This window comes from Cotesia glomerata, linkage group LG1 (genome assembly GCF_020080835.1).
Source record: "Cotesia glomerata isolate CgM1 linkage group LG1, MPM_Cglom_v2.3, whole genome shotgun sequence".
Classification (NCBI taxonomy): Eukaryota; Metazoa; Arthropoda; class Insecta; order Hymenoptera; family Braconidae; genus Cotesia; species Cotesia glomerata.
This window is the reverse complement of record NC_058158.1, coordinates 23,611,214-23,621,782: the sequence shown is the minus strand read 5'-3', so window position 1 is coordinate 23,621,782 and position 10,569 is coordinate 23,611,214. Positions and strand designations below refer to the sequence as shown.

Sequence of the window (10,569 nt, the reverse complement as noted above, 5' to 3'; positions counted from 1 at the left end):
ACGTTATTAGACACTGATTCTACATTCAGATACATTATATGTATGCGTGATTTGTAGATGTAATGCAAGTAATACATATTTCACTATGCTCTAATAATAATTGCTACAAACATATTTCTTTCTTTAAAGTACATAAATACGTTTAAGAGATTGATTCTACCAAAAGTGTTTGAAATAAATTATTTCATTCGATGAATAAATTGGATAATTGTGGATTACAATTGTTTTCTTGTACTCAAGTATTTAATGATGTATACAAATACTAACATGAGAAAAGGTTCTTCAATAATTCTTTCATATAATAACTCTCAGAGTAAATAAAGTTTCTGATTTTATAAGCTTCCTAAAAAATATTTAATAATTATAATTTCTAGCAAAAAATCAGAAATATTAGCAATAAAGAAATTCTTTTAAACTTGTATGACGAATTTCCACTGAAAAAAAGTCAATGAAGAAGAACGCCAAGAAAGCGTTTGAAGCAGATCCATAAAAAAAAAACTACTGATCATTGAACCGTAAGCGTCGTAAAACGTTTTAGTGACATCATTTGTTAAACCCACTGGACTGTGACTGATCAACTTGAATATCGTATGTATGCAGAAATGAGTGAGTTCAAGTCTTCAAACAATTTAATCGCCGTTACTTTTTATTTCTTCCATTCAATATATTATATATCAAAAATAATCGAAAATCATGAAAAAATATTCAGCCCTGCAAACCAACCCTATAATGTTTTATATTATTCTTTACTAGAGTAGTTCGTAAATACATAAGCAAAAAAAGTTTTTCACTATTGACAGCGATAAATTTTCCAAAATGGAAATAAATTCATTCCGTTTTTATTGAAATTAAAAAAATCCAAAAGTTTAAGACGAAATTTTTTTTTCAATCGAAACTGTTTCATTAAAAGTTGGTCGGATTTTTTTAGTAAAAAAGATTAAAAATAGAAAACTAATCATTCAAGTTTATTTTATAATGAGATATGACGTTGAAAAGTTAAAAAAAAATTTTTTTTGTCTTTGATGTATGGGGGATAAGAAATATAGAATCATTGTTTCATCTTTCATTGTTCTAAGGATTCAAATTTTAAGAGGGCATTGTTTTTACACTTCTATAAAATGTTAAGATACCATCCAAAAAATATAAAACGGCTGACTCAAGACTCGAAAATGTACCTACTACGAAGTTTTGAGAAAATCTGATTAGAAGACCCATTCTAAATACCGCAAATCGTGTTTCGATCGGCTAGCCCGTTCAAAAGTTATGAAAGTATATACACACTCACACATAGTCGAAAATGATCAGAATGGCTTCCGAGGATTTCGAAACGTGATCTGATGAAAACTTGATTTTCGAAAATCGGTACGAAAAAAATGACCTCAGTTTTTGAAAATTATTGATTTCCATGGTAACAGTAACCTAAAAGCTATTTCAAAAAAACATTGCACAATAAAAAATTTTGCGTCATTGAGTCAAAAAATTTTGTGTTAAAAATTTTTGTGTTAAATATTCAATTTTTTTATGTGTAAATTTAACATTTATTCTGTTAAATCAACACAAAAAAGTGTTAAATATTTAACATAAAAATTTTTAACACAAAATTTTTTGACGCATTAACGCAAAATTTTTCAGTGTGTTTTAGAAATTTTATTTTTTTAATTTCTCAAGATTTTCCTGACCCCTCCTTCCCCTTTTCTTAATACTGTAAGCCGCTTTTGATCAGTTAATCTGTCCAAAAGATTTTCCAGTTTTGATGCGCATAAACACACACTTGATGCACACACACACACACACACACACACACATACACACACACACACACACTTGATGCACACACACACACACACACACACCCCGTGTCAGGCTTGCTGGGTCCCGCATCGGGCGCCTCCTCAGGTGGCGGATAGGGGAATGCCCGGCATATCTGCACGTCAGATGCGTCGGGTACCGAGGAAACAGAATACTCGGGGTGGACCAAAACCTAGCAAAAGATGATATGGAAATGTCAGAAGATTTTCAAACATCGTTTACAGTACAGAGGATGGATACCTCAGTGCCGGCGAGAGAAGGCGTGCAAACGGGCCTAAACTTGTCGTTATCAAGCGACCGTTTGAACAGTGGAGTAGACCCCATGGCTCTGCTGTCTAGCAATGCTAGCAAGGTTACAGGGAGTACGAAATCAGCCCAGATGGCAGAGAACGGACAGCTGAGCAACATTCCTTCAAAAAGTGGAGGACCTTTTGCTCCTGCCACTAATCAAACCCACCGAGGAAGAATGAACTCTCTACCGACCGTCACCGGCCAACACTCACCAATGGAGAAGCTCGGCAACAAGATTGATGAGTTAGCCGACTTCATAAAAGACAAAAAGAATCTCCACCATGAGATCAGAAAATTGGTTTCGTCTATTAGTACGGCATATAGGCTGGCCAACAAATCACCAACGAAGTCGGCGTCAACGACTCAAACATCTCCGAGTCTGAACAAAAAATCACAGCCACCTCTGACCACTCCTAAGAAATTACCACAGCAAGGAGATGGCAACAAGAAGAGGCCGCTGTCCACGCCCAGCCCTTCCTCAGATATTGACAAGCCAGCACAGAAAAAGACAGCCCGGGATGATACCTGGACCAAAGTGACTCGGCAAAACAAGAAAAAGAAAGAACAGGAGCCAGTGACTCAAACTGCTACAGCCCAAGACCAGCCAAACAGCGGTGGCTCCAAGAAACCAAGGAGGAAGAAGACAAGAACTAAAGCTGTCCTAGTCCAACCAGCTGAAGGGCGAACATACGCCGATCTCCTGAAGGAAATCAAGGCCAAGGTAAGCCCTGTCGAGACGGGCGTAGACATAAGGTCTATTAAAAAGACGAAACACGGAGGCGTTCTCCTTGAAATGGCTCGAAAGTCCGAAGACAGCAAGGCATTCACCGATGCAGTAAGGGCAGCCACTGCAAACATCGGCACAGTCAAGACGCTAACACCAACAACAACGATCGAGATCCTCGACTTAGATGAAATCTCTACCGAGAGCGAAGTCCGTGAAGCACTCAAACGTGAATTCACTGACAACCTGGAGGTCAAACGGGTAAATTTGACAAAACCCACACCACGATTAAGGCCCTTGACAAGGCCCGTATACGGATCGGTTTGGTGAACTGTCGTATACGCCCAGTAGTAAAAGTAACACGTTGTTTTAAATGTCTTGGTTATGGACACCAAACACGTCAGTGTGCGGGACCAGACAGAAGCAGGTGCTGCTACAAATGTGGCGGAGAGAACCACAAGGCCGTAAACTGCACGGAGAAGTTAAAATGCTTCCTTTGTGCTTCGGACAAAGATGCCCAGGATAGTCTATGCCATATTTCTGGCACTGGAGCGTGTAAGGCATTCCGCAAAGCACTTGCAGAAGCCATGAAAGGTCAGAAATGACACGCATACTACAAGGCAACCTGAATAGGTGCGCCTTGGCGCAAAACCTGCTGCGCCAGCGTGTTTTCGAAGATAAAATTGACGTCTGCTTTATCTGCGAGCAATATCTAAACATCGAAGGTAAAACATGGTTCGCAGACGAAACGGGCACGGCAGCAATTTGGATTGTGAACACAAAGAACGTTACCGTCAACAACAGCGGAGGTGGAGCAGGTTTTGTCTGGATTCAAACCCCCACAACCTACTTCATGAGCGTCTATCTCTCACCTAACGAAGGGATTAGTGTGTTCCGACAGAAACTCGCAAATATAGAAGATGCGGTCACTAAGTTCGACGGCGAAGTTATCGTAGCTGGTGACTTCAATGCTAAATCGGCTGAATGGGGCGCTGATTTCTCCGACACCAGAGGCAACGAGGTCGCTGACGTCGTGGCTAGACTCGACCTCATAGTGCTAAATACTGGGAGCACCACGACTTTCAGAAGACCGGGGTACCAAGAGTCCATCCTCGACATTTCGTTGGCGACTCCAAAAATTGCCAACATGATTGAAAACTGGACAGTATCCGAAAAATACAGTGGCAGTGATCACCAGTTCGTGACATTTAACGTTGGATTGGCATCTGCTCCGGTACCACAACACGACCTTTCTAAGCGAAAGTGGAATGTCAGGAAGCTTGATCCAGAGGCACTGCGAGCTTCACTTGCACGGAGCTGGTCTACCCTTCAGAACAACCCGACTCCGGATACTTGCAGCGAGACAGAAAGGACAGTACTAAATACGATGAAGGAGATTTCCGCCGCATGTGACGCCTCTATGCCGCGGTTGAAAAACCGGAGTTTTCGCAGGCCGGCGTACTGGTGGTCAACAGACAGCGGAACTTCGCAAAATGTGCCATCAACTACGTCGCCGCGCAACGAGAGCCGCCAAACGCTCCCCAAGCCAGGACTTGTATTCAAAAGAGTACAAGCAGGCCAAAAAGATGCTAAATCGAGCCATCAAAGCAAGTAAAGCAAAGTTGTGGAAAGAGATCTGCAACGATCTCGACAATGACATCTGGGGTAAAGCCTACCAAATTGTCGCCAAACGACTTGGAAAGGCTTCACCAGAGGCGCCGAAGTCTCCAGCCTTAATGGATAGCATCGTAGCGGAGCTTTTCCCCAAACACCCGCCGCGGGAGAAGAAACACTACACTAAAAACAACGAAGTAACGCCCTTCACAACTAAGGAACTACAAGACGCGGCCAAGTCACTCAAAACAGGAAAGGCACCTGGACCTGATGGCATCCCGGCATCGGTGATCAAGATTATAGCCCTGGAATACCCAGACTTACTCCTGAACACCTACAACGCATGCTTGGCAACTGGCACCTTTTCCGCGGTCTGGAAACGGCAGAGATTGGTTCTCTTAGACAAAGGTAAGGGAACCCCCATAACACCTTCGTCGTTTAGACCACTCTGTATGCTAGACATTGCTGGAAAACTGCTCGAGAAGCTCATACAAGGGAGACTTCGCGACGACATCGACCGTGCTGGAGGTTTTGCCACCAACCAGCATGGCTTCCGGAAAGGTCATTCGACAGTCGGAGCGATCAAGAAAGTCATAAAGACAGCAACACAAGCATGGTCTGGTAGCCTCAAAGCTCGTAAAGTATGTCTTCTCCTCACGCTAGATGTCAAAAACGCATTTAACAGCGCAAATTGGGGAGACATTTTAGACGCTCTGGAGCACAAGTTTGACGCGGAGCCAGAAAATCTGGCACTAGTCGACAACTACCTTGACGATAGAAAGCTAATAGTGGAAACTACTGAAGGCCCACAAGAATACGCCATAACGGCTGGCGTGCCGCAAGGCTCAATAATGGGGCCTGATCTATGGAACGCAGACTACGACGAGCTTCTTGAAATCCCGTTGCCAGAGCAAGTAGAGCTAACAGGCTTTGCAGACGACGTTGCAGCCACTGTAGTGGCGGACAGCGTGGAAGAGGCCGAACTGCTAGTTCGGGAAACCATCGACACCGTCGAGACTTGGCTCGATAAGCATCACCTGAAACTCGCCAAACAGAAAACCGAGATGGTCGTTTTGACCCGTCAAAAATGGTTTCCAAAACCATTCGCTATGGACATGGGAGGAACAACGCTGACGTCAACAAGGGCCCTGCGGTATCTAGGGGTAATGATAGACGAGAAACTATCTTTCCGTGAACACCTCGACAGTGCATGCAAGAAAGCCAGCAAGACTGTGTCTAGCCTAGCACGAATTATGACCGACACCATGGGACCAAGAACAAAAAAGAGAAGAGTTCTTCTAGAAGCAGTCCACTCGGTACTGCTTTATGGAGCGGAGATATGGGCAGACATATTAAAGCAAAAGACCTACCGGCGAAAGATCGCAGCAGTACAGCGGCGAGGCGCTCTCAGGGTTGCCTGCGCCTACCGCACAGTTTCCGAAGCGGCTGTATTGGTCATTGCAGGAGCCGCGCCCATCGACCTATTAGCGTTCGAAAGAGCAAAACTCTATGACGCTAAAGACAGTGATGATAACATGAAGGACGCAAGAACGAGGATAAAGGCGGAGCAAGAGTGGCAGGACCGATGGACATCGGGAGAGACGGGCAGATGGACGGCGCGCCTGATCCCAAACATCAACGTCTGGCTCTCTCGGAAGCACGGGGATACGGACTTTTTCCTGACCCAGCTATTGACGGGACATGGGCAGTTCAATGCCTATCTTTTCAAGATGGGTTTGCACAGCACACCAACGTGCAAATACTGCCCGGATAAAATCGACGACTCCGAACACACATTCTTCGAGTGTGCTCGATGGAAGGACTACAGAAGAAACACTGAAGAGATCATAGGCACCAGGCTCTCCCCCTCAAGCCTGGTGACCTATATGATCAAACAAGAGGAAAACTGGTCAGCTGTTGCAGTTTATGCACAGCACCTCCTGAAAGACAAAATCGCAGAAAGGGACCAGTAGCCAGGAGTAGGCGTCGTGAGACGCAGCACGACTGGATTGAAGTAATGCTAACGCGGTTCCAATCCAGTCCTCCCCGTACCATCTAGGGGAGAGGGGAAGAGGAATGTTTTTTTTAGTGGGTAAAAATCTCCACACTACCGACTATCGATATCTGCCGGAAGATGGGCGGCAGAGTTAACGATACCGGTGTCTTTTGAAGATCTTTTTTCGTACCTCTTTACAAAAAAACACACACACACACACACACACACACACACACACACACACACTTGTGGACATCACTCGGAAAATAAATGTGATAGCTTCTTAGAACCTTACTTTGAAAAAAGAAAGTTTTTTTCCACCCAGAATACAAAACAATTTTATTCAAGTTTTTTTATATCTAATGTACGTTTCTTAATATAAAAAAAAACTGATATTTTCCGCCTGAGAATACCTAAGTTTTTTCTGGAGCTCAAACTTTATGCTGCGTTACCATAGCAACCGCAGCGGTGGCGCCACCAATTCTCTGATTTCGTAAAATTTTTTTCGAAACGTTTTTTTTTTTTTTTTCAAAATAGCAACATTAAATGATTTTAGAAAGTATAAGATGGTTTAATTCAAGTGTTTTCTCCATGTTCATCTACTTATATTACTGTATAAGTGCAATATGGTTTTGATAGAGGCATTTGAAGATCACAAAATTGCTTAACCTTGTCGAGTCGGGTATAAAGCACAACCTCACGCGCTTCACGCTATGAAGCGTGCAATACAACATTCTTATGCACATATTGAGCATTTAGCAGCTTCATACAAATATTGTCGTGGGACCCCCACGTTTAGCTCATAAATAAAATTTGGCTATTCAAAATTTTAATAATTGCAGAATAAGTTAGTATTTGATGTTTCTTCTCAAGAACAAATATTATCATAGTACTTTTTTTTATTTCAGGTGAAAATGTCGAAGTACTACTAGAATGCAGTACCAAACTTCTTGAACGATTTTGGTATTCTTGGGATATGTTGCCTCTAATGTATGTGATATTAAAAGATGCCCGAGCTGATATTGAAGAAGCAACGAGGCGCATAGCAGAAGGTTAGAAAAATTGAATTTTGATTATAGATAAGTAAATGAATTGATTTTAACACTTAGTTTGACCATTACTAAGTGAGAGAAACCTGATTAATTTTTCTTACCTGACTATAGTTTAACGTTTTATGAACTATTTGTCGCTTACAATGTTAAAAAATATACAATTGCAATTTTATAATGACATGAGATTTATTTGCTATATCATTTTTTTGTCATTTAATATTCACTATCCCTATTCATCGCTTGTCGAATTATTAAGACAGCATTATTTTGCAATCAGTACTATATAATCATTCATCATCAATAGTTTTCATTAAATATAATCATATTTTAACAACTTTTCAATAACCTCTAAATTATGACTTGATTACTTAATTTAATTCAAAAGAAAGCTAAGAATCATTATTTATGCATTTAGCTTATTATCAAATTTCCGTAAATTTTTTGTCCCTTGAATGTTCACTTCTAAATTAAGTAGAAACTCGGCTCTGAAGTTGATTGCATGATCAAACGTTGCTGTTATTAAAATTTAAGTTTTAGATATTTACAAGCTACACTTCACACGGTAGAAAATTTTTCGTCATTGCATCAAAAAATTTTGTGTTGAGTATTCAACACTATTCAGTATAAATTAAGGGGGATGGCCACTGTGAGGATCGAAAAAATAGGTGATTTTCGGGAATTTTTTTGACTGGGATAATAAAGGAATTTGGGGATCGCATTTTTCTTTGTTTTATAAAGTATACATTGCAGATTATTCTCCTAAATTTTTATCCAAAAATATCATGTTGTTACAAAGTTATTAGCATTTTTGTGGGGCACCAAAAAAATTTCCCCCTCCATGATGCGATCTCTAACTCAAAAACGGATTATCTAAAACAAAAAAACGGAAGAGCGTTGTAATCTGCATGCGTGTGGTTATCGTTGCACGTAGGGAATTTTGAAAATTTGGATTTAAAAGAAAATGGTGACATATTAAAAATTTTTTCGTTTTTTTTCCTCATTTTTTTGGATTCAAACAACCGTAAAAAATCTTAAAAATCAAAATTTCCAAAATCTCTTACGTGCAACTATAGCTACTGAATAGAAGAATACAGGGAAAAAAAAAAGTTGCAAATCGGTTCATATTTATGCCAATTACAGTTCTCATCAGTTCAAAAAAAGTAGTTTCGAGAAAAACGCGTTTTCGTCGGAGTGCCGCACTTGTAAAGTCATTTGACGCGGTCACAAAAATGCCTATAACTCGGAAAATATTCGGAATTTTTATACCAAACTCTAGATACATATTTTTGAATCTATAAACTTGGATTTGATAAAAAAAAAAAAAAAATTTTTTTAGGCTTATACATTAAACACTTTTTTGTTAATTTTTTTAAGTCAACACAAAAAGTGTTAGATATTAAATACAACATTTTTTAACACGAATTTTTATTAACTTCCCGCTCAGAAAATCGAAGATTTTCGAAAATCGGAAAGTTATTGGTTTTACCCCGTTTTGCAAAAATTGAGTTTTCATCAGATCTCAACGTTTGAAGGTCACAGGAAGCTTCAGTAACTATCCCCGCGAGGGTGTCACTATGTGTGTGTGTATGGTCAAAATTGGTCGATTCGTTCGTGAGATCGTTGACGAAAGAAAACCGAAAAAAGTGTTTTTTTGGAATTACTCCGAAATTTTTTGTTCTATCAATTTAAACTTGAAAATTCTTTATGAAGCTTAAAAAACTGCGTTGAATGCCACCAACCGCGTGAAAATAGGTTCATTCATTCAAAAGTTATTGCGATTTGAAAATTCAAAAAATAGTGTTTTATCAAACTTCTATCAAACTTTTAAGCTCGAAGAGCTCAAAACCATACAAAAGCTATTTTTTTGAGCATGGAGAGCTCAAAATAAGACAAAAATTGTATTTATGAGCTCGAAGAGCTCAAAAACGTGATAAGTGCAATTTCAAGCGTTTAGGTATAGAATTGGCGGGAAGTTGCAGAGATGGCCTTCAGGGTCAACCGTTTTCCTAATTTTTTTTGACGCAATGACGCAAAATTTTTTACTGTGCATGTGTATTAATCTTATAAGGTAAAAGCCCCAATATATGATCATATACTGGTACATGATCATATATTGGGGCTTTTACCTTAAGTGATAGATCTGGATAAGCTACACCTTCTCCGCTATGCTATATTCTGTTTTATAATGCAAAATAAAAGCTGAATAAAATTGCGTACATCATTCAAAAGAAAAAAAGTGTTCTTCAATATTAACTCAGAGAACTGAATCATACATTATGCTGTGTACGACCATCAAGACGTTTCATTCAAGATGACTAATTTTTTGGTTAGACGAGCCATTCGTGTTAAATCTTCACAAATATAGAAATATATCACATTATTAAAATCGTAAATGCAACAAATGAATTATTTATCACAATTCTGAAAAAAAAAAATTCCGATATCGGGAATCGAACCCGGATCTTCTGGGTGAAAGCCAGATATGCTAACCAGTACACCATATCGGATCATGACGGTGAATGACGAGAACTATCCTTATGGACTTTACCTACAACAGAAATAGATATTGAAATGCAGTAAAAAATTAAATTAACAAATTTGATCATGTTACAAATGCATATTGTTTAAAACTCGTCAAGAGAAGAGGCAATCCTCGATCGTTTTCAGTTAGACTATTTTTTTAATTAACAAAGTATTTTTTCTATGTTTACTTCAGTACTAAGTTTAAGAGTGTCAGTAAAAAGAAAATATTCGTTTCAAATAAAACACCTTAATGACCACACATAAATTTCCTATCTATGGCCATATATGGTCCATACTAGAAAATTGGCCATGCATCAACATGACCTTGATTAAAAGAAAGGATTTTGAAATATCGCTCATTACAAAATGTAGCCATACCAAAGCAAATTTTTAAGGGAGTTGGGAAAGAACGGATAGGGGAAAGGGGGGGGGGACCTACTCAGTGGGAATTTTTCCGTAATTGAAAAAATAATCAGACAGCCCAGACTGGGAATCGAACCCAGATCTCTCGGTTACGCGCCAAGGGCTCTACCAGTTAAGCTATCCGAGACAAGTACTGA

General features: G+C 39.6%; 1 non-coding gene across 1 annotated transcript; it reads right to left on the bottom strand.

Moving 5' to 3' along the window:
* Nucleotides 1-9,921: 9,921 nt before the first annotated feature.
* On the bottom strand, nt 9,922-9,993 carry Trnae-uuc. The gene has a single exon. It is a non-coding gene; the product is annotated as a tRNA-Glu (tRNA).
* Nucleotides 9,994-10,569: the final 576 nt, after the last annotated feature.